This window comes from Balaenoptera ricei, chromosome 3 (genome assembly GCF_028023285.1).
Source record: "Balaenoptera ricei isolate mBalRic1 chromosome 3, mBalRic1.hap2, whole genome shotgun sequence".
Lineage (NCBI taxonomy): Eukaryota > Metazoa > Chordata > Mammalia > Artiodactyla > Balaenopteridae > Balaenoptera > Balaenoptera ricei.
The window spans coordinates 155,705,214-155,728,369 of record NC_082641.1 but is presented as its reverse complement, the minus strand read 5'-3'; the positions used below and the strand labels follow the sequence as shown (position 1 = coordinate 155,728,369).

Sequence of the window (23,156 nt, the reverse complement as noted above, 5' to 3'; positions counted from 1 at the left end):
CTTAGTATATAACTCACCACAGCAGTCGTCTTATACTCCTTTTTAATAGGTGAGCAGAGGAAGCCACAGGGAAGTCATAGGGTAAAGCCAGAATTTGAACCTACGTAGACTAGTACTCTCTCCACGGCTTTAACTACTACGTTAAAATATATATATATGAAAGTTATATATATATATATATATATATATATATATATATATATATATATATATATATATATATAAAACTCCAAGTATTCCAAAGTTACAAAACACTTATCTACCAAAACTCAGAAAGGAGCACACAAACTTGCATAGAAAATAAACATGTAAAAGTTCATAAATAAACCACAATATAACCTGCTCCACATAATATACTGACTGCAGTGTCCTGGGCCTCTCCCATCCTTAGGTAGCCGGAAATTACAACAAAATAATACTTTTCACCTTTGGAAGCCACACCATCTCTCATACCAACCAACCAATTACTTGCTTAGAGAGAAGAGGAAATAAACCTGAATATATATATATATAGCATTACTGATGTAGAATCATTGTTTAAAGACAATAACTTCAATAGCAGAGGGAACTTTACCATTGCAGGCTTCAGATTACCTCTATATTTCTCAGATTTCGTGCTAAATCATAAAATGCCATATTGTGTCTGAAGCTGTTTTTTCAATAGTCCATTTTCTTAAATGGACTAGCAAAGCAGTAAATACTGAGGAACATTTTGGCTCCCAAATCCTAAAGCCATTCTGATTATGCCTGGGTGATCATGGGGACATCATTGGAACTACCAGAGGACTGGCTGAAATACCAGTGTTCTGGCCAGCTTATAAATTAGAAATTACACAGAATCCAATTTTATTTTTTTGTTAAGTAATTCCTATGAGGCTTTTGGGCTGTCAGTGTAACGTCCTTTGATGTGTAATCTTTATCGATTAGATAGGGAACAATGCCAATCCCCGGCATAAATACTTTCACAATCTGACACTGAAAACCCACTGTAGGGCATAGGACCTGCAAATAGGATATGAATCACACACACATCCACTCATTCAGACAATCCACAAATACTCATTTTTAAGTCTACTATATGCCAATAATGTACCGGGCTCTAAGATGCTAAACCATGCTAAATGCTGAAACAGACATACTCAGTTCTGGCCCTCCTGGAACTTATTACCTACAGAAGTGCCTTCATTGTAAATGGTCAGGTCTCAGCCAATGCTATTATCAGCAGGTGACCAAATGATAGAGCTTGCTTTCTAAACAAGCTCCACACTCTTTGCTTTCAACATTTTTGCTTTCCTTCAAGGCACATAATCCGGTGGTCAATTTCTCCCAGTTAGGGAGGTTTGGGGAAAATTTACCCAGTGAACAATTCCTTGTGGCCTCACCCTTTCCTCACGCTCTCCTCTGTGCTCTTGAGCTAAAGAGACCTGGATTAAAGTCACTTGCTCTAACCTTATTATTTTAAAATACGGCTGCTCCTGCTTTGAGGATTTCCACTGGACCAACACGGTAGCAAAGCAGCACTGAATCAGAAGCAGGTAAATTTCAAAATGACAGCTCTAAAAATATCCACTTTCCTTTTGTTCTCCTCCTATCCCTTTGCTCTGAACACCTTTGCCCTGAGGCTTTGCCTTTACCCTTCTCTGATTACTGCTCCAAAAGGGTTTCCAAGAGCGGGGGAGTATTTATGGTTTCATTTGCTCCCAAGTCCTTGGTGGAAAAGGATGCTTGCTTCCTGATTCTTACTAATTGTGGAATTCACATCATTAACACAAAAATCATCATTTACAAAAAAAAAATTTCCTCAGCTTCCTATTTCTTCTGGGCCAACACTGAAAGAATATTTTCAAAGAAACAATATCCTCTCTCCTTTGCTCTTCTGAGTTTCACGTTCTTACCTCTAGTCTCATTTTCAACCCTTATTACGGGATGCATCACAAAAATAGAAGAAAGTTCTTTGTGCTTTCCCTGTACCAGCCAATTATTCTAATTTGTTCTGTCTCTAACGAACAGAATGCAAAATCAACACAAAGCCTGATTATGCGACCTCTTCCAAGGGAAAGGTCTGAGAGTTGTCTATTTACTAATGAAGCTCAGTGTGTATTAAGGATTGACTGAAGCAATCATCAGGAATTTTCATCCCTTAAATTAGTGTTTTCCACCAGATGCACATCTTTCATTTAGGATAATATAACTTTTAAGTTCAGGAGACAGCTGGAGAAAAGAAAAGAACAAAAGGTAACCAACACAACATTTTAAGTGATAACACAGTAACAGCTATCAACCTTCCCTGAGGAATTCAGCCTATTTTATGGACACAATTTAGTACAAACTCATAAGAAAGCTAACAAAACCCAAAACCGCTTCACAATAGCGTAGAGAGGTAAAGGTCAAAAATTATTACTGCCAGGCCCAGCAGACAATGGCACCTACCGCAAAGAGCACAGGACAGGAAAACCTGGAAGCCTGTGTTCCAGTTTCGGTTATTCCTGTAAGCATTAGTATGATCTGAGTGAACTCAGCCTGCCCTGCTTTTTCCGTTTATAAAAACCTACATCATCCTCTCAGTAGAATGAAATGCCACATCTGAAAAGTTGCAGACCTCTTTAGGAAAGAAACAAAACCCATGCTTTCCAACCAAAATGGAATAATTCAGTCAATGGAGACAATAAAAATCTGCCATAAAGCAATTGTTTACTTGAAATCTATCTTTTGTGGTATATTTATTGGGGTAAGGAGTGTAAGGAAATCATAATTAGAGTTACCAATTATTCCAGAAATCAAGGTCATTAAGTTCAGATTCCAACTTTGACCTTGACCCAGGCTTACAGAGATGTAAGGATGTCCCAATACCTCATATCCAACATACATGGGAGAATCAAGGTATGCAGACAGATCCTCTTATAAATATCCCATATGTAGTGGTTTTAATACAGGGTCTCAGATTCGTTGCCGTTCTTCGCATCCAGATGTGGGCATTTTTCCCTTGAATTTGGACAGGCTTTCCATGCCTTCAAACAATAGAGCAGGGGTCAGTAAATTATGGCTGGTGGGCCAAATCTAGGCCTCTACCGGCTTTTATAAATGAAGTTTTATTGGAACACAGCCATGTTCCTTAGTATATGTATTGTTTGTGTCTGTTTTCACATCACAGCAGCAGAGCTAAGTAGTTGCAAAAGAGACTGTATGGCTTGTAAAGCCTAAAATATTGACTGTCTGACACTTTATGGAAAAAGATCTCCAACGCCTGCAATAGTATATAATGAAAGTGATGCTATGTAACATCTAAGACTAGGTCATAAAAGGTCATGCATGATTTTGCATGATTCTCGTGGAATGCTTGAACCCTGGACACTCATTCTTGGGATACTCTATCTTGAATCTTAACTACCACGTTATGAGAAGTCCAAGCCACATGGGCAGCCATCTATAGGCACTCCAGTCAACAGTCCTTGTTGGGCCCAGTCTTCAAGTCATCCCATCTCAAGGGCCAGACGTGTGAATTAAAATTATCTAGATGATTCCAGCCCCAGCCATTTGAATCCTCATGAGCTGAGGTTTCAGACATCAGTCATGGAGTAGAGACAAGCCATCTCCTCTGTGTGTTGTTTGAATTGCTGACCCACAGAATCTGGGCACATATTAAAATTTTTATTTCACCACTAACTTTGGACTTCTTTATTATGTAGCAATAGATGACTATAGCACTGTGTCTGTACACAGGAGATCTGCATTTCACAGAGCACATATTTAGATGTGAATGTTGACTGCTCAATTTCTAAGAAGAACGTATACACACATATAGGTACAAAATGTTTATGTATATGTAAATATTAGACCTATATAAACTAATCTATATTATCCATAAAATGAGGGGCCCTTGATAATGGCTAACATTTTTTTTCGGTATTTATTGTGTTCCAAGAACTGATAAATTCTTGCATTGTATGAATTTTCTCTTTTAACCCTCATAGCAACTCCCTGAGAGGAGTAATGTTATCTGTATTTTATAGATGAGAAAACTGAGGCAAAAACAGATAACACGCTCAAGAGTACTCAACAAGTAAATTTTAGAGTCAAGATTTGAACCCAAGTTCTCAAGTTTTAGATCCTTTACTCTTAGTCACCAAGCTATATACTGAGGAAGAGGATGAAAGCTGAAGCCATTACCTCATGCTCAAGAGGTTAGACAGAAACTTAGCAGGCATGGTTGAAAGAAGACAGGACTTGGAGTCGTAAGCCCAGAGCCTGAGTTATGAAATGAATTCTCCTCTCATCTAGATATAGGTTTGTTTTTAGAAAATGAAGAAGAGCACTGCATATTCTGATTGTTAATTTCTGTACTTAATGATGACCAAAGAATGGAATTTTACCAGGGAGTTATTTTGCAATGACATAAATTATTGATTCAAAATCAAACCTTTATTATAAATTATTGATTCAAAATCAAACCTTGATTAAGTCTCCATCGCATCAGAAGTCTCTCCCACTCTTCCTTTCTTTTTAAACCCTTTTCTGTCTACTCTTGGCCAAAGCTTGAAGCCTAATTTAACATTTGGAAATAAAATAATGAAATAGTCATCACACAGCAATTCCAATGCCTACTGAAATGGAAGGTCTAAATAATTTTTCAGATAATTTAGGAAATTAAAAATATTTACATCATAGATGCAAAGACAGAAGTTACTTGTGTAATAAAATAAATGGTGAGACAAAAAGCTTCTGGTCAAGTAGATTTGTTTAAATATGAACACTAATCTGAGTTCTACCTCTGTGCTAAAACCCAGTGACAGGTTGCATACAGCTTCTAAAGGGATAGTTCAGTGCACTGGGTCAAATTCATGCCATAAAATGTGGTATTAGTAGTAGTACCAGAAGACAGAGTGTGACTGTCTTCTTTGGGACATAGATGAAGACGCCAAGATAGACAATATCAAGGACAAATTATGTAGAATAAGATATTATCTCAGTCCGTGGAACATGTCATCCAGGATAGAACAAGAAATAGATTTATTATCAAGTACATGAAGCCAGAGACAGTAAGCAATGAGTGGTAGTTGGTTAAAATAGACAGGTTTTAGAAGTAGAGGCACGGATGTGGAAAACAAACTTAGGGTTACCAGGGGATTGTGGCAGGGAGGCTAAATTGGGAGATTGGGACTGAAATATACACACTACTATACATAAAATAGATAACTAATAAGAACCTGCTCTTCTTATTAGCACAGGGAACTCCACTCAATACTCTCTAGTGGCCTATTTGGAAAAGACTCTAAAAAAAAATAAAAGTGGATATATGTATATGTATAACTGATTCATTTTGCTGTACACCTGAAACTAACACAACACTGTAAATCAACTATACTCCAATAAAAATTTTTTTAAAAATAGGTTTTAAGAACGATAGTCAGGGAGCAGTGTGGATTGGAAAGACCTGGCAAGAAATATTTCTGCATCCTTAGAAAATGCTCCCCAAGTTGGCTATGGCAAGGGTGAGCATTTAAGAGATCTTTGACCTAAGGAGGACATGAGATGAACAATCTAACCCAATGTGCATGAATTATTCTCCTCGGTGCTATCAGAAATCAGATGGCATCCTAGAGCAAGGGTCAGCAGATCTTTTCTGTAAAGGGTCAGATAGTAAACATTTTGGATTTTGTGTACCATATGTCTCTGCTGCAACTGCCCATCTGCTGCTGTAGCACAGAAACAGCCATGCACAATACGTTAATGAATGGGTGCGGCTGTGTTCAAGCAAAACGTTATGTACAAAACCAGGAGTCAAGCGAGATCTGATCAGTGGGCCAGAGTTTGCGGACCCCAGTTCTGGGTCAGTGTTCACAGCTGAATGAGTCATGAGGCCTTAAGTTCCAGTTCTCATTGTACTACTTTCTACCTGGGTGAACTTGGGTTCATCCCTTTTATTTACATGGGCCACTATATTAGTCAAGGTAGTGGGTGGTTTTTTGTTTGGTTTTTTCGTTGCCTGAGAGTGAGCTACTGTCCCGATATCTCACTCTAAAACCTATAGAAAGAGAAGGGCTGTGTTCCTCCAGCTGTGGCACCTCAGGGTAGGGTCCTCTACCTAAGGCTCTGAAAAAGTAAGGAGGGCACAGTGCTACCTCATAGTACAAAAAGGTACATGAAAGACCTATGTTCTCCTTCCTCTGCTGCTGGCAGGCACTAAGATGAGGAAGAGATGCTCAGAAGGCCATGGCATGGTGATGGAGGAGTCCAGTCTGGCTGCGGCACCTTCACGACCTTAGGAAAACTGTCGGCAAGCTTTCATTAGAGTAGGTTCAGGCCACAACGTGCATATTCATCTTTCATCTCGTTAAACAAGGCACTAAATAGTAGGTGTCACTGGTCACTTCCTATTGAACAAAGCCTACAAGATTTTAGGTAAGCATCAAGACACTGATGTTGGGTCAGGCGAAGATTTCTTAGCTATGACACCAAAAAGTATATTGATAAAAGAAAAAAATAAGCTGGGCTTCATTCAGATAAAAAATGATGCATTTCAAAAGACACCATTAAAAAAGTAAAGACGTGCCATGAACTAGGAAAAAATATTTGAAAATCATATATCCAATAAAGGACTTGTATCCAATAATAACAAGTGTTGGCAAGGATATGGAGAAACTGGAACCCTCATGCATTGCTGGTGGAATTGTCAAATTCGAAACTGCTACTTTGAAACACTGATTCATCATATGACCCAGGTAATTACCCCTAGGTAACCACCCAAGTGAAATTAAAACTACATGCACACATCAGCCAGAGCGGCGAAAACGTGGAAACAAACCAAACGTCCATTAATTGGTGGATGGATAAATAAAATGTAGTATATCCATACTATAGAATATTCTTTGGCAATATGATACATGCTACTGCATAACCTCAAAAACATTACGCTAGATAAAAGAAGCTAGACACAAGAGACCACATACGGTATGAGCCCATTTATATGAAATGTCTACAAAAGGCAAATCTATAGAGGTAAGAAGTAAATTATCGGTTGAATGGGTCTGGGGGTGGGAATGAGAGTGATTCCAAATAGGCACAAGGTTTCTTTTGGAGGGTGATGGAAATGTTCAAAAATTAGATTACATGATAGGTGCATACAACTCTATAAATTCACAGATTTTACTAAAAACCACTGAATTGCATATACTTCAAAAGAGTCAATTGTATGGCATGTGAATTATACATCAATACAACTGTTTAAAAAATAAAGAAATTTAAAAGAGAAGTCAGGGACAGCCCTGACCCCAAACCTCACTGTGAAATGTTAACATATTTACACAGAAATCTGCCACTTCTCCTGATGTCGCCCTTCCAGAAACTTGACTCTTAGGATGAGAAAGAACACGAACGAAGAGTAAGAGACCTCCAAACAGGGTCTAAGATAGCCGTGGCTCATTTATGCACTTTAGACTACAGGAGAAAATGGAAGTCCTCCCCTCGCCCCTACCCAGCCTGAGATGAAAACTTAATGACTCATAGGTACAAATGCAGGGCACCTAATTTGCAGCTCGATTATCTGGTTTTCCTCAGCAGCTACATTAACTAAGTGACAGTTAATACTGAGGATGGGATCAGAAGCAAACTATCAAAGCACAGGCCTCTGGGTCTGGTCAGCCCCTTACAACTTCACACCACTGAGGGCAGGGCAGCAACGGTACCCTGGTGGCCAAAAATGGTTATGACATCTGTTATCTGAGGCTGGAAAGAGAATCAGTTTCTCAAAATGAGGTCATCAAAATGGCCATGGGTATGCACCCATTTATGATACAGGTTCTCTTGCCTCACTCAAACCAACTGAATCAGAACCTCCAACAATGATACCTAAGAATCTGCATTTTTAACAAGCCCCCTCGATGATTCTTATGTTTTAAATTTTATTGTGCACAAGAGCCCTTTACTTAGAGAATATTAGAGATGGAAGGAACCTTGATGATCATCTAACCCAAAGTTCACATACTGTAGATGAAAACACTGGGGACCAACGATGTAACATGATTTTCAAAGATCAAATCGTTCTTTAAACTCTTTAAAAACAAAAACAAAACTATGTCTCTAGTCCTAAAAATTGTCAAGAATACTACTGACAAAAGAGAATATAAAATGTACCTTGGAAATATTTTCTTCAAAGATTGATGAAGATAACATGCTTCATCATTTAAAGGGATATGTTTCTGCTCTCAGGAAAATTAATCCAGAGCACCTCATTACCTGAAGCTGCCAACTACATGAGTCATCATAACAGTTAAATTATTTTTTCCTTGTTGGTATGTTCAGTTTAATTATTGCCTTTTTTCCCCAAACCTACCTCCCTTGAGAAAATGCATAGGTTATTTGACCCAAAACACTAACATTCTTACAGATCACAAGCATTAAGTCATCATTTCCTCTGAAGCCACATCTCCAGGGCTGCAAGTCATATTTTTCTATTAATGCAGCCTGAATTCTCCTGTGCGTGGGTCCTAAATCATGAGCTAGCAAGAGGGAGGAGATATGGGGATATATGTATATGTATAGCTGATTCACTTTGTTATAAAGCAGAAACTAACACCATTGTAAAGCAATTATACTCCAATAAAGATGTTAAAAAAAAAAAAAAAGATTACATTCTATTGGAGGAAAACAGTCAATAAACAAATATACAAATGAATTAAAAAAAAAAAAAGTGGGTTTCTGTTTCCAGGGGCCTATTTAGCCAGTGGGTTCATCCCCCGAAACCTCAGGCTCCCTTTCATTATTCCTGCTTGATCCTGCCTTTTGATAATTTCCAGTCAAGCACTGTTGTCTTATTTTCTGCTTTAGACAAGCTTAAGGGAGAGTTTCTTAAGTCACTTGACCAAAATATATTTTGGAGCATGGAAAGAACATAGTTTCTTTGTTTTTGGGGGGGTTTTGTTTTCACAAAAGGATTACTTGGATTCAAAATCTTGTTCACTGACTTGTTAATCGTGATGTAGTGACATGACAAATTTCTCAGCCTGTTAGAGGCTTTAATTTCTTTTTCACAAAATGTAAAGAATAACACCTACCTTGCAAGGTTTTTTGCAAAGAGTCTAAAAAACACGTAGCACGTAAAATAGATAATATATGTAACACGAACAGTGTCGATTGTATATATATAATTGTCAATGAAAAAATGTTGCCTGCCATATCAGTAAACAAAGGATGTTGCAGCCATCAAGCCATCACATTATAGCCGCCCCAAGAGTGAACCCTGAGGAAACTCAGGATGGAAACAGGATGCCCACCATCTAGCAGTCAACTGCCACAGCCTCCCCTGATGGTGCACCCCGAGGGAACTCAGGATGAGAAAGCACAGGATACTGGCCCACACAGCTGAGGTGCATATCAAAGGAAGGATTTCAGTGAGCCCAGACTTTTGCATCTTCCCATACACAGAAAAACACTAAAAATTCATTAACTCGAGATGTCTGGTTTTCTTTAATTAACAGGAATCTTTCCATGTTCCGATTACCTGGTCTTTGTTGCAAAAACTCCTATAGTTGATGGCTCCTCCCTCTCCTTTTTGGATCAGTCCCTCAGAGAGAGCTGAGAGGCTGTGTCCCAGGCTTAAGTCCTCAGTTTTGCCCACCCAATAAAACATATTTCTCAACTTTGAGGTTGTGCATTTTTTTCAGTCAACATCATATACATGTTAAATATACATATATAGAATATATATACACAAATATACATATATATTAGTGTAGGGGGTAAAAACATGGACTTTTCCTTGTTATTTAACCACTCTGAACCTCAGTTTCCATTTCAGCAAAATCGACATATTAACAGGTCCTAAATCACAGTGTTGTCAGAAGGGCTAAACACACATAAAGCATGTACCCGCTGTCTGGCAAACAGTAGGAGCTCAACAAATGTTGTCCAATGGCAAGGCAGCCCTCAAGAGACCAGCGGTCAGTACGTGGTGGGTATTATGATTATTGTTCATTTCTTTCAGGGGCAATCTGGAAGCGCAGAGGCAGAGGTTTGGAGGAATTTTAGGGGTCCACACAATACACCCAGGTGGGAACAACACAGATCCCCTGAGTGGGGTTCAGGGAGCACCTCAGCAGCCCTGGCCCTTCCTGCTCTCTCAGTTGGGAGGGTCTCAATGCTGGACTTTGTATTTTCAAAAGATGGCCCGGGCCTTCTTCAGAGAAGAGGAGGTGACAGACAGCATGATGATGGCTGATGAAGGTGTGGGATGATGAGCGGAGAGTCAGCTTGTACCAGAAACATCAACACTCAACCAATGCCTGGCTCTACTTCCTCACCTGTTGATTGATGACTAGGCTTTATCTAGTTTCAGGACGAGAGTAAAACACAAGGATTCGAAATAGAGTCACAGGTGTAGGAAACAAACTTATGGTTACCAGGGGGGGAAAGTGGGGAGGGGAGAGGGATAAATTGGGAGATTGGGATTGACATATACACAACACTACCTATAAACTAGATGACTAATCAGGACCTACTGTATAGCACAGGGAACTCTACTCAGTACTCTGTAATGACTTGTATGGGAAAAGAGTCTAAAAAAGAGTGGATTATATGTATATGTATAACTGCTTCACTTTGCTGTACACCCGGAACTAATACAACATTGTAAATCAACTATACTCCAATAAAAATTTAAAAAAACAGACGCAAGGATTCTCCAAAGATCTTATGTTTGGACCTGATTCCTAGATCTTCTTCTGGGAATTGGGGGTGGGAGGAGAGAGAGTAAAGGAAACAGTGGGGTGGGGCGGGGGGACGTGCATAGGGAAATGAGCGCTTCATGGTGGAAGCACTGAAGCACCACAAAAGGAGTTCCATCGATCCTGGAGAAATCCCCTCACGTCCCCTCCAGGAAAACTTCAAAACTCAGGACTGTCGATTCAGCGCACCTGAAAAAAACAGAGCAGATGGACGTCAGGACCCCGTTGGGATCCTGCAGCTCCATGGTTGCGGCCCCAGCAGTTTTGAGGGCAAACAGCTTACTCCAGAGTATTGATCCAGCCACAGCAAGGTGCAATCTGCTTAAAAAAAAAAAAAAGAAAAAAAAAGTCTGTTTGAGAAATAGACCCACAGACACAGAAAACAAAATTTCGGTTACCGAAGGGGAAAGGGTGAGGGGAGGGATAAATTAGGAGTGTGGGATTAACAGAGACACACAGATATATGATATATGTAAAATAGATGAACAACAGGGTCCTACTGTAGAGCACAGTATTACTGTGCTCAATATTACTCAATATCTTGCAATAAACGATAATGAAAAAGAATCTGGAAAAGAATATATATGTATGTATGTATGTATACGTATGTATGTGTGTATGCATAACTGAATCACTTTGCTGTACACCGGAAACCACCAACAATGTAAATCAACCATTCTTCAGTTTAAAAAAATAATTTAAAAATAATTTTAAAGTCTGTGTATGTACAGCAACCCTACCCCGTCAAGCCGGGAAGACGAACAGCAGTTAAGCGTAGACAGAGGCAACCCACCACATTGTCCCCAGCACGCAACTCCAGACATGGTCAGAAGCCTTTTACTGCCTGAGAGTTTTAGCACATGAGGGGGAAGCTTTTCAACTCAATTAGCATTCAATGGTCCTGATGCTCAATCACAGGGATCAGCTGGGAAGTTACTAAAGCCATTACCAAGGGCTGGAGTCGCCAGCTGAGTTTGAAATGTCAGTGCCTTTCCCCTGACACCACCTCCCCTCTTCCCACTGTCCCTCCCAATCAGAGGTCCTGATAATTTGGTAACCTTTCACAACAGCAGGCAGTCATCCTTCAGTCTTGGGATCAGGGACTTTGAAATACCCAAGGAGTCAATTACAGCTTGGCTCTGTCCCTGGGAAAAGAAAGCAGCATCCGAGAGGTGGAAGGAATTGGGGTCCTGGGCAACGCGGGCACGTGAGTTCCGAGGCGCCTTCTCCCAGATGCTGCCTGCATCCCACCAAAGCTTCCGAGGAGACCACAGCCTGTAGGGGTAGAAAGAAGAGCCTGGGAAGACCCAGCTCAAGGTTGCTCTAAGCAAAAGAGAATATGAATGGAGAATTGTCTCGAATTAGAGGAGGATTGCAGGAATGTAACCCTTTGTATTCTAAAGATCTGACAGTGAATTGGTAGGTAGGTAGGACCTTGGCTAGTTGTTAATCAATACCCATTGGCCCTTTCTCTTTGCTGCATCCAGATTCCCTTCGACAGCCCCCTTGCCTCTGGGTGGGGCCCTGGGACGAGCCCTGACCAGTGGACCATGCGCAGAAGTGGCTCTGTCCTCTCTGGGCAGAAGAGGCCAAGAGCGTGCGTGCCTTCTCCAAGCTCCCTTCTTCCAGCGCCGGGGCTCTGAGGACCTGAGGAAGGTGACGCCACAATGTTGAAGGACCCTGAGTCCCTCACATCTGCAAAGAACAGAGTCTCCCACTCCAACCCTAGCCAGTAAATCGAGCAAGAAAGAAGACTTGAACCTGTATGGATGAAGAATGTCGCCTGCCCTATCAGTCAACAGAGTGTTGCAGCCATCAAGCCATCATCAGCCATGGCAGCCATCCCCGATGGTGCACCCGGAGGGGATTCAGGATGGAGAAAAGCAGGATGCTGGCTCTAGATAGTTCAAATGCACATCAAAGGAAGGATTCCAATGAGCCCAGACTCCTGCCTCTTCCCGTACATAGAAAAATGCTAAATTCATTAACTTGAGATGTCTGGTTTTTCTTTAATTAACAGTAATCTTTTGATATTCCGACTACCTGGTTGTTTGGGGGTTTAATGTTTTGTTTTGTTTTGTTTTTGCAAAACTCCTATATGTCCTGGTTCCTCCCGTCCCTCTTCAGTGCAATCTCTCAGAGCGATCTGACACTGCCTCCCGGGCTTAAGTCCTCAGCAAGTCCACCAAAAAAAAGATGATTCTCAACTTTTAGTTGTGCATTTTTTTCAGTCAACACCTGCTAAGCCACTGAGATTTTAGGTTGTTTGTTAGTACAGTACCATCAGTTATCCTGACTGACAAAATGACATAATCAGAATTACAAACAAAAATATCCATCATATATATATATATATATATATATTTATAAACAACAAAATAACTGAATTAACTGTCCAAAAAAGGGAGCTGGTTAAATAAAGGATGGTACACGATACAGCCGTTAAGACACGTCTTTAAAATGATGCTAATGACATAGGGATACGATAAAAACTGAACTTATTGTTTTTTATACTGCAGAGTAGTAACCAAAAAGTAATTGTAAAATAATTTAAGTACTTTGCTTAGAGTCTTTGAAGGGGATTTATGGATCACAGATTTTTTTTTAAAATTCTCCCTTTCCCGTCTTACCACAGCACTTGCTCCCACACTTCCTTCTTCAAATATTCGTGCACAAAATCCCCGCCACTAGCCTACTTACCTCTAGCCTCCCCTTCCTTTTTTCCCCAGTACTGTACCCCCAAAACTAAAGGACAGTCCACCATGCAGAAAAGGAAGAATAGGTGGAAGGAGGGTAAGACTGCTAACAGTCATACATCAACAATGCTCACCCAGAACCTCTGGCAAAAGGAACTTCATTTTTCTACATCTTTCCAAAATCAGAATCTTGCTCACCTCTGGCCCAGGCTCAAAGGGAGCTCTTGTCGTCAGAGAAAAATTAAGGAGTTCTCCACTGCCTGTGAAAGTAACTGACGATGCTTTCTGATACACTGCAGGCACGGAGAGAGAGCATGTTTAGCTTAGTCAAGGCCTCTTTTATGACATGGAAGGAAAAGAGGTCAAAGTTACATTAAAATGAAGAATCAAAGAGTTCTTTGATTTTTGAAAGAAATCATTAATTGCATGACTTTTGATCAGTCTGCATGTCTTATCAAATCTGGAGCGCATACTTGCACGTGGATGAATAATACAAGAGTCCCCACAAGATCCCTCTCCTCTGCAGCCCCATGTTTTTCTCCCTTTGGCTGGTGACAGTGGTTTTGTTCCTCTACGTGAGTTGGATGGGTTGGGAATGTGTCACTTTGAAAAGAAGATGCCCTAACACTTGTCCATAAAAAAGGCAGAGTTCTGGTTACCTCAGCCCTCCCATCCATTCTGGGCACCCACTCAGGGCTCCAAAATGATCTTGTTGGCTGGGCCTTCACAGTAGATATAGGTGTGAATTAAATGACGAAGCCCTGGGCTGCGTCAGACAGAGGGGGCAAATCATAGTGTCTGATAGGACAGGTATTTTGCCTGTTTTTAAATTTCTACACAATGGGGGATCCTTTTCTAGGCTGACCCATCTGGAAGTTGCTTTCCCGGCCCCGCCCCCCCAGGTATCAAATTCAGCCTCAACAGAACATGGGCCCTCAGAGATGCCACAAACATAGAGACCCCAGAATGAGAAAAAGGAGAGCGCTGTAAACCTGGATCTCAAGGAGGACAGAAACAGGCATTTTGCAGACAGCATGAAAGGAAAGCACAGAAAATGACTCCACTTAAAACAGAATTTTGAAAAAACAAAAACAAAAAAACAAAAAACAGAATTTTGAGCTGCAACAGCTCCGGGGACTTGAATTCTCTCCAGTTAGTAAATACATAGTTTGCACCATCTTACCACAGAATAATCTGAGATAAGATGAGAGACAGGGTACTAAAGATCGACAAAACCTAGATTTTGAGTGAGGAGGACTCTGAAATGGGCAAGAATAGAGACATCTGCACTCAATACAAAAAGCTGAGAGTTTTGTCCACCCTTGTGAGGAAGGTATTAAGAACCTCAGTAAAGGGGCTTCCCTGGTGGCGCAGTGGTTGAGAATCTGCCTGCCAATGCAGGGGACACGGGTTCGAGCCCTGGTCTGGGAAGATCCCACATGCCGCGGAGCAACTGGGCCCGTGAGCCACAACTACTGAGCCTGAGCGTCTGGAGCCTCTGCTCCGCAACAAGAGAGGCCACGATAGTGACAGGCCCGCGCACCGCGATGAAGAGTGGCCCCCCACTCGCCGCAACTGGAGAAAGCCCTCACACAGAAACGAAGACCCAACACAGCCAGAAATAAACATAATAAATAAATAATAAAAATTTTTTACAAAACACCAAAAACATAAAATCTGGAAAAAAGTTGAACACCTATATACGCCCTGCAGACTTTACATTTAGTATTTTGAAGAAAAAAAAAAAAAGAACCTCAGTAAAAATGACTTAGAGTCTTCAATTACTCCTTTTCTTAGTAAAAGTGGAGGGAGATAAACAACCTTAGTAATCGTTACGGATAATATCCGGACTATGGGTGTGTCACTGGCAATCTCAGAAAGTGGGTCTCTCTTGCCCTCCTGGGGCCCCTGGGGCTGTGCCAGCCCACCGGCACGCCCCACGTGGGGTGTCTGCTAGACTAGGGCATGGGTGGGGAGGCCCAGGTGTGAGGGGCCAGGTAGAGTACCTCTGCCTCCCCCCTGATCTCCTCCACAAAACTGCCCCTCCTCCTGAAGCCTGACCCCCAAGTCACACGTTCCTTATCATGACCTCACTGGGCAGTGATGACCTCACCGGCCTTCTAACAGTTTCCATGGCCGCGTAACTGCCAACGTGCTGCCCTCAGAGAAACTTCCCTGACAGTTCTCCACCAGATACCAATCTCTTTGGTTGTCTGAGTGAGAATGTGTGACTGGATCGTCTATATTAACTCAGACCTGTGCTCTGTTCCATGGGTGGGCAGTGCGGCAGGTACACCGAGACCGCCCGGAGGCATGGTGTACACACAATCTCACCTGGCTGCCTCATGTTCCTGTGGGGTTTGCCCACTACGTATACCTGAGCGCGTTGCCAGCTGTAAGTAATACCAGTGACCTGGGACACCTTCAGGGACCCACAGTGCTCACTGCTGAGGACAAGTGAAAGGTCATCCCTGGACAAGTGTGCAGGATGGTCCTGATCTTTATAAATGGAGCTTCCCCTTTGGGCTACAGGATGCTTCCATTCAGACCCTTTCCTGATTGGCCTCTTAGCAAAAGACAAGTGCATTTTTGTTGGCAAATGGTAAATGGAGCAGTTTGAGGAAGAGGGCCACTCCTGAAACACACCTTCAAACCCAGGCACCTCTGTGCTGTCATGGAGACATCTATATCGGTGCCCTCAGACACATCCCATCCTGAGCTGCTGAGTACTAGGGGAGAGGGTGGTGCCATATTGATGGGAAGACTGGAAGCACCAAGAGGGATGTTGAAGTGCTAATGAGACTGGGGGGCTGAGGAGATGGTGTCCCAGGAGGCTGGGTTGATGTGAGCCTAGACTTGGTACCCAGAACGCGGTTCTCAGTCTCCTGATCACTCTGCCTCAGTACTTGGCCTTGTTCTAATCTACATAAAAGTATCAGAGGGCTAGAGTTCAGTGTGGTGGAAACAGGCAGTATAAATGGGGCCCAAGAGGGGTTGCCAAGGTGGGAGGGGTTCACCAATTTATATTAGATTATTTTTTTCCAAAACTTGAAAGACATTTCCATTAAAGCCTCAGAAGTGACAGACTGCAAGAAATGTTTTCTCTGTTGTGGAAGGGAGAGATGGAGAGGCTCATGATTGCAATGACTTTCGGGTTCTACTGTTTTCCCTGGAAACGGTGAAGAGACTTCCTCATGTGCTGCAGCCGTAGGCTCTAGGAATTGCTTTTGCAGCCAGTGTCCCTTCCCTAGGGACTCATAGAGGTGATGGGCCAAGGCTGTGTTTTGGATGTCAAGTCGATTAAAGGTCTTCAGCCAGAAACTGGGAGAGACATGAGAGAGGGAAATTCTGGCAGGAGACTGTGTACAGCAGAAGTGACTGATCAGTTCTGATTTTCTTTGCAGCAGCAGTGGCTCCCGTTTCTCCTCCTACCCCTGGTCAGTACCATGTCCCCTACCGAGGGTGTGGAGAAACGCAGTTGGGCTGGCATGGGGAGACATACTGCCTGGTTGGTGGCTACCGGGCCTACGGGGATGTTCCTTTGGCCACGCCAGCAACGGTGGAAGCAGAGAAGCCAGTCCCCAGACGTGCTCCCAAGAGAAAGCGCGCTCTGGAAGAGTCAGACGAAGACCTGGGTTGCCCCAGACCCAAAATCCGGCGATTGGAGCATTCAAGCAGCTTCGGACTAGAAGGTGCTTTGATTCTCAAGCAGGGTGGCCCAACCTCTGGGCACATCCCCTCTGCAACAGCCCCAGTAAACCAATGTCCCATCCTTACTTGCTCAAGGTCGGCAACAGGGAGTCCCCTCCTAAAGAAGGTTCTCTCGCATTGCCACTCTCTCAAAGGCTGCCCCCAGTGTGGTTCCCTCCTGTGGGCCTGATCAGCCTAAGAGCAGAGCTGTCTCTTTCCTTCTCTGAGTCGGACCAAATCGTCTTAGTAACACCTCTTCACAGTGGTGACCATGTGTTTCACGGGGGCTGCTGCTGAGCCTTTACCTCATCCTTTCACGGTGGAGAGAGGGAGAATTATAATGATTTTTACTTCTAGGGGAGAGGGTGGTGCCATATTGATGGGAAGACCGGAAGAACCAAGTGGGCTGTCGAAGTGCTAATGAGACTGGAGGGCTGAGGAGATGGTGTCCCAGGAGGCTGGGTTGATGTGAGCCTAGACTTGGTACCCAGAACGCGGTTCTCAGTCTCCTGATCACTCTGCCTCAGTATTCGGCCTTGTTCTAATCTACATAAAAGTATCAGAGGGCTAGAGTTCAGTGTGGTGGAAACAGGCAGTATAAATGGGGCCCAAGAGGGGTTGCCAAGGTGGGAGGGGTTCTTCACCAATTTATATTAGATTATTTTTTTCCAAAACTTGAAAGACATTTCCATTAAAGCCTCAGAAGTGACAGACTGCAAGAAATGTTTTCTCTGTTGTGGAAGGGAGAGATGGAGAGGCTCATGGTTGCAATGACTTTCGGGTTCTACTGTTTACCCTGGAAACGGTGAAGAGACTTCCTCATGTGCTGCAGCCATAGGCTCTAGGAATTGCTTTTGCAGCCAGTGTCCCTTCTCTAGGGACTCATAGAGGTGATGGGCCAAGGCTGTGTTTTGGATGTCAAGTCGATTAAAGGTCTTCAGCCAGAAACTGGGAGAGACATGAGAGAGGGAAATTCTGGCAGGAGACTGTGTACAGCAGAAGTGACTGATCAGTTCTGATTTTCTTTGCAGCAGCAGTTCCTTTGGCCACGCCAGCAAAGGTGGAAGCAGAGAAGCCAGTCCCTAGACATGCTCCCAAGAGAAAGCGCGCTCCGGAAGAGTCAGACGAAGACCTGGGTTGCCCCAGACCCAAAATCCGGCGACTGGAGCATGGTGCCAGGAGGTAGACCCCACAGCATCTTGCTGGCTGAGGCACTCTGAAGAGAGGGCAATGGTTTAACTGCCTAAGGCAGCGACTGCCTCTTCCTGCAGTGACCCTCCCCGTCCCCCCACTGCCCACTGCCACAGATCACAACCTGCGTCGTTCTGTTTGAGCCTTCCTCAGCCAGGAGCCTCCTGCCACACTAAATGGCCAAAAGCAAGGAGCCTCAGAAACTGAGGTTTGAAACGACAGTCTGCCCTGAACATCCCAGGGCTGAAGCTGGCCTGGAAGAAAACGTGACGTTCCTCTGCTCAATCCTCAGGGGCCCCTTTGTCAGCTGAAGACAGAAAAGTCTGCACTCTGCGAGCCGAGAAGAATGCAGGAGCAGAGACAGGGTGCAGAGAAGCCTTAGCAGGCTACCACATGGGCTCCTGCTCTGAGCCAGTGTCAGCGGCCACCACCACAAACCAGGGGGGAGCTGGGTTTTTTGAAACTGAAAGCAGCAATCTGTGGCTTCCCAAAGAGCCTCCTGCCTGGGGTCTCAGGAGGCAGGATAGAGAGACCCAGGAAGACCTGCTCCCTGGAGCAAGAACAGGATGGAGAGTCAAGCAGCACGCACCCTGCCCCGAGGTTCACATGCTCCTTTATTCCCAGCCCTTTCTGTCCCCAGGGGGGTCCCTTACTGCTCAATGTTTTTCTGTAACAGACTTCTAGGGTCGCCAGTGCTCACACTTAGGTCACTACCCCTGTGCTAGGCACTCCTGCTACCCAGGAAAGGTTCCAAAGGTGGAACAGCTCCAGGGGGTGCCAGGGATCAGAGCAAAAACTGGAGAGGCTGGGGATGAAGGAGTTTGGGCACAGTCCCTAAAGCATCTCAGTGGTTGAGCTTCTGTGAGAAGGCACATCCCCTCTGTGTGTGTGTGTGTGTTGGAGGGAGGGGGTCCCCAGAGGAGGCAGCTAGGGGGAGGGCCTGAGGCTGGAAATGGGGAGAGGCGTGCAGCCTCTGAGCAAGCACAGGCACTTAGCCCTTGAGGTTTCTGGGAAAGCTAGAGTCACAAGGGCCTCGAAATAAGGCAAGTGTAGCAGCAGAACCCAGGTGCCAGGTCTTTTCTCAGAACCTATACTTCTTCACGAGGCCAGGCCTTCCATGCTGAGGTAGGAGGGATACTGGCCAGAAGGTCAGCCAGCAGCCCTGGGAGGAAGGTTGCTGCGATGGGGGCTCTGCTGCCATGGAAATGGCTTCATTTCCTTCCACTCAAATAGCCTACTGACTGGGTTCCTGCTCTGCTGAGGAAAAGGGTCGTTGACTCTCCCCAGAAGGTGTTCAGTTCACATCCCAAAAGTCCCTCTCTTCAGGCCCTGGGGAGGTGTAGCAGCTCCTGAGGGCGCTCTTTCCTGAGGCTGGCTGCCAGAAGTGTGTGTGGGGGGGGTTCCTGAGAGTTCCCGGGTGCTGGTTGAAGTCCCCAGAGAATGGTCATGCAGGTTGGGGAGTCAAGTAGGTGGAGAGAGAAGGTCGGGGGCAGAGGGCCCCTTCCTGAATCCAGAGCTCACAAGGTTCCCCCCCCATTTCCAGAAACTCTCTCTTCCCCCACACCAGCCCACATGGCCCCGTACCGGGAAACCGGGAGCCCAGAGCACCTGTGGCCGCAGAGACACTGGCACGCAGCCCTCGGAGTGGGCGGGGCCGGCTGCAGGCAGATGGGGACGCGGTGTGCTCCCGGGAGGCCTCGGGCTGAAGGTGGCCCTCTGAGAGAAGCGGCCCAGCTTGGCCAGGAAGGTTAGAGGCGGGGGAGAGCAGCCTAGGGCGCCCCCTCGGAGCAGTGGGAGTGGGAAGAGGCGCAGGGGCGGAGGGAAGCCGCGACGGGAGGCGAGTGGGCTCTCAGCAGAGGCCAGCTTAGCCCGCGGGAGCTGCCTCGGAGCAGGGGGCGGGAGGGCAGTGCCGCCCCGGGGCTGCCGGGCTTCGCGGATCGCGGCTCTCCGCACACGGCTCGCAGGGCCCTGTGACTCTGTATCCCCTCCCTCACCCAGCCCCCCTCGCGAGGCCGCGCCGCTGGGTGGCCTGTCTGGACGGGCACAACCCCAGCGCCCGCTCCTCTCACACCCGCCTCTGCCCACCCGCCTGGCCCTGCGCAGCTTGCGGCCCGGGGGCCTCGAAGGTCCCCGCGCACTCAGCCAGCGGCCTCTGCTGTGTCTGCTGCTGCTGCTGCTGCGTCTGCTGCTGCGGCCGGGAACCCGCGTCCAGACCACGCCGGGCACCTCCAGCACCCCGAGTCCGCGGGAGCGCACGCGGGCCCTGAGGCGGGACTTCCCGCTTGTGGACGGGGGGCTGCAGTGTGTGCGGGCTGGTGGGGGCCGGTGGGGGCCTAGCCTGGCCCTGGGCAGGGGAGGAGGTCCGGAGCATGCAGAGCTAGTGGGGAGGCTCCCTCACACCACCCCTGGATGTCCTCTCCATCATCTATGGATGCCCTTCCCCTTCTCTGTCATCCCCTCCCTGGTTGGGAACCCCTCAGCCCAGGCCTCAGCTGCTCCTAGTATAGTCTGTGTGACAGTGTGAGGTGGGGGACCCCCCGGCTGGCCCAGGCCAGGCAATGTGTCCTGCCTGATCCCAAGACCTAAGGAGCCCACCCATTTGCCTTGACCTCCCTCCAGCCACAACGACATGCCCCTGGGTCCTGAGGCAGTTTTACCACAATGGGCTCCAGGATGTTAATCTGTGCAATTTCAGCCATGGCCAGACCAGCTTGGACAGGCTGAAAGACGGTCTCGTGGGTGCCCAGGTACCAAAGGGCCACACAAGGTGCCACCATGGCTGCTGGGGAATGTGGGGCAGTTTGGGGGCCTCAGAGACCACAGGTGAGTCACACTGGAACTAAGTTACCATAGTGGCCTAGAAAGTGCCATGCCATGGATGCTGGGGGCTACAGGGGTCACAGTGAGCCAACCTGACGGGCATCCAAGTACCACAGAAAAAGCAACGCGTTCCATGTGACTTCTGGGCACAGTGAGTGCTGTGCCAGCTGAGGAGGCTATGAGAAACCCAAGGAGTTCCAAAGCCCAAACCGAGCCCTGGCCTTCCCTCAGTTCTGGTCAGCCTACGCCCCATGCCAGACCCACGAACGGGATGCTGTGCGCCTCACCCCGGATCAAATTGACCTCATCCGCCTCATGTGTGCCTCCTATTCTGAGCTGGAGCTTGTGACCTCACTTAAAGGTAGACGGGGGACTTGCCTGGTAGTCCAGACGTTAAGACTCTACGCTTCCACTGCAGGGGGCTCGGGTTTGATCCCCGGTGGGGGAACTAAGAGCCCTCATGCTGCGCGGCACGACCAAAAAAAAAAAAGGTAAACAGACTGGTGGTGGTAGGTGCTAGGGACTTCAGTAAGCTACCCCTGCCTCTGAAAATGATCATCTGACCTACCTGCCCCCAGCTCGCAACAATACCCGGAAGTTGGCTTGCCTCATTGGTGTGGAGGGCGGCCACTCACTGGACAGTAGCCTCTCCATCTTGCGTACCTTCTATGCGCTGGGTGTGCGCTACGTGACACTCACCCACACCTGCAACACGCCCTGGTGAGCGCAGTGCAGATGGTAAGGGCCCAGTGAGGCAGGGATCTGCCCAAGATCACGCTGGGGCCCAAAGCAAGTTTACCCCTGGGATCCGCCCTGAACCTGGGGTGGGGAGGGGAATGGAGGTTCGCAGAACAAGACTGAATCCCCAGAAGGGCCCTCCTACTGCCAGGCACAGCCCAGTTTGGGTCCCTCCTCTTGCACCAGGGAGTTGCAGGTGTAGACGGTTCGACAGAACCTCTTTCTAGGCTCTTGTAGCCAAGTCATGGCCACCAGTCAGACTGCCTCCTGGCCATCCTGCAGGGCACAGAGCTCAGCAAAGGGGATCCACCCCTTCTACAGGAATGTCAGTCGGCTGACCGGCTTGGGCGAGGTAAGGACCCGGGTTCCATACCCTGCCCCACATGAATGTACAGCCCCGCCTGTTCCCTACAGATAAATGCACACAAGGTAAATGCAGCCCTGATGCCCTCTCCCCATCCTGTCCCTGCAGAAGGTGGTGGCAGAAATGAACCGCCTGGGCATGACGGTGGACTTGTCCCATGTCTTGATGCTGTGGCACGGCGAGCCCTAGAAGTGTCACAGGCACCTGTCATCTTCTCCCACTCAGCTGCCCGGGGTGTGTGCAAGAACACTCGGAATGATCCTGATGATATCCTGCAGCTTCTGGTGAGAGACTGCCCTGGCCCTCAAACCTAAAGCAAGAGGTTCAAACCGGGAGCCCTTGAACCTGAGCCTCTTCTCCCTCAATTTCCTCAAACCCCAGGTTAAATATCTTCTGCCCCCAAAACCCACGGTCCACAGCCCCTGAACTCCTGAGCCCTAGGTGGGGGTCTAGGTGGTAAGATACTCCACCACACCCGGAAACCCAGGGCCAAGACACCACCCAGACCAGGGCTGCGGCTCCTCCATTCACACAAACCCAGAGAGGAGACGACTCTGACCTCAACACCTTCCTCACAGGGGCCGAGAGAGTGAACAGGCAGCTGGCTGTGCTGGGGGCCAAGCTGACTGTCCACCGGTCCGCCCCTGCAGAAGAAGAACGGTGGCATCGCGATGGTGCCCTTGTCCGTGCGGGTGCTGCAGTGCAACCCGTTAGCCAACGTGCCTACTGTGGCAGGTGAGCCTCACCCTGGGCTCTCTGAAAACTCTGATTTGGAGCTGAAGCTGGGTCCAAACTTGGGGAGGACTTCAGAAGAGCCCCAGTGGCTTGACCCACCTGTTGGCAATAGGTACAGCTCCCAAAAACCCAATAACGGACGGTACACAGCACCTTGGTGCCATGTGGAACTGGAGCCACGGAATCAAAACTGCGGTACTGATG

General features: G+C 46.3%; 1 long non-coding RNA gene across 4 annotated transcripts in view; it reads right to left on the bottom strand.

The window, feature by feature from the left end:
- Positions 1-6,944: 6,944 nt before the first annotated feature.
- LOC132362749 (uncharacterized) overlaps positions 6,945-23,156 on the bottom strand; it is a 47,392-nt gene continuing 31,180 nt past the window's right edge. For 2 of the 4 annotated variants that reach the window (XR_009502466.1, XR_009502469.1), the window contains 2 exons: positions 11,777-11,993; positions 6,945-10,907 (listed from right to left, as the gene is read on the bottom strand). This is a non-coding gene — a long non-coding RNA (uncharacterized LOC132362749). Of the gene's footprint in view, positions 10,908-11,001; positions 11,037-11,776; positions 11,994-23,156 lie in introns of all 4 variants that reach the window. The other 2 variants (XR_009502468.1, XR_009502467.1) reach the window with 2 other exon arrangements.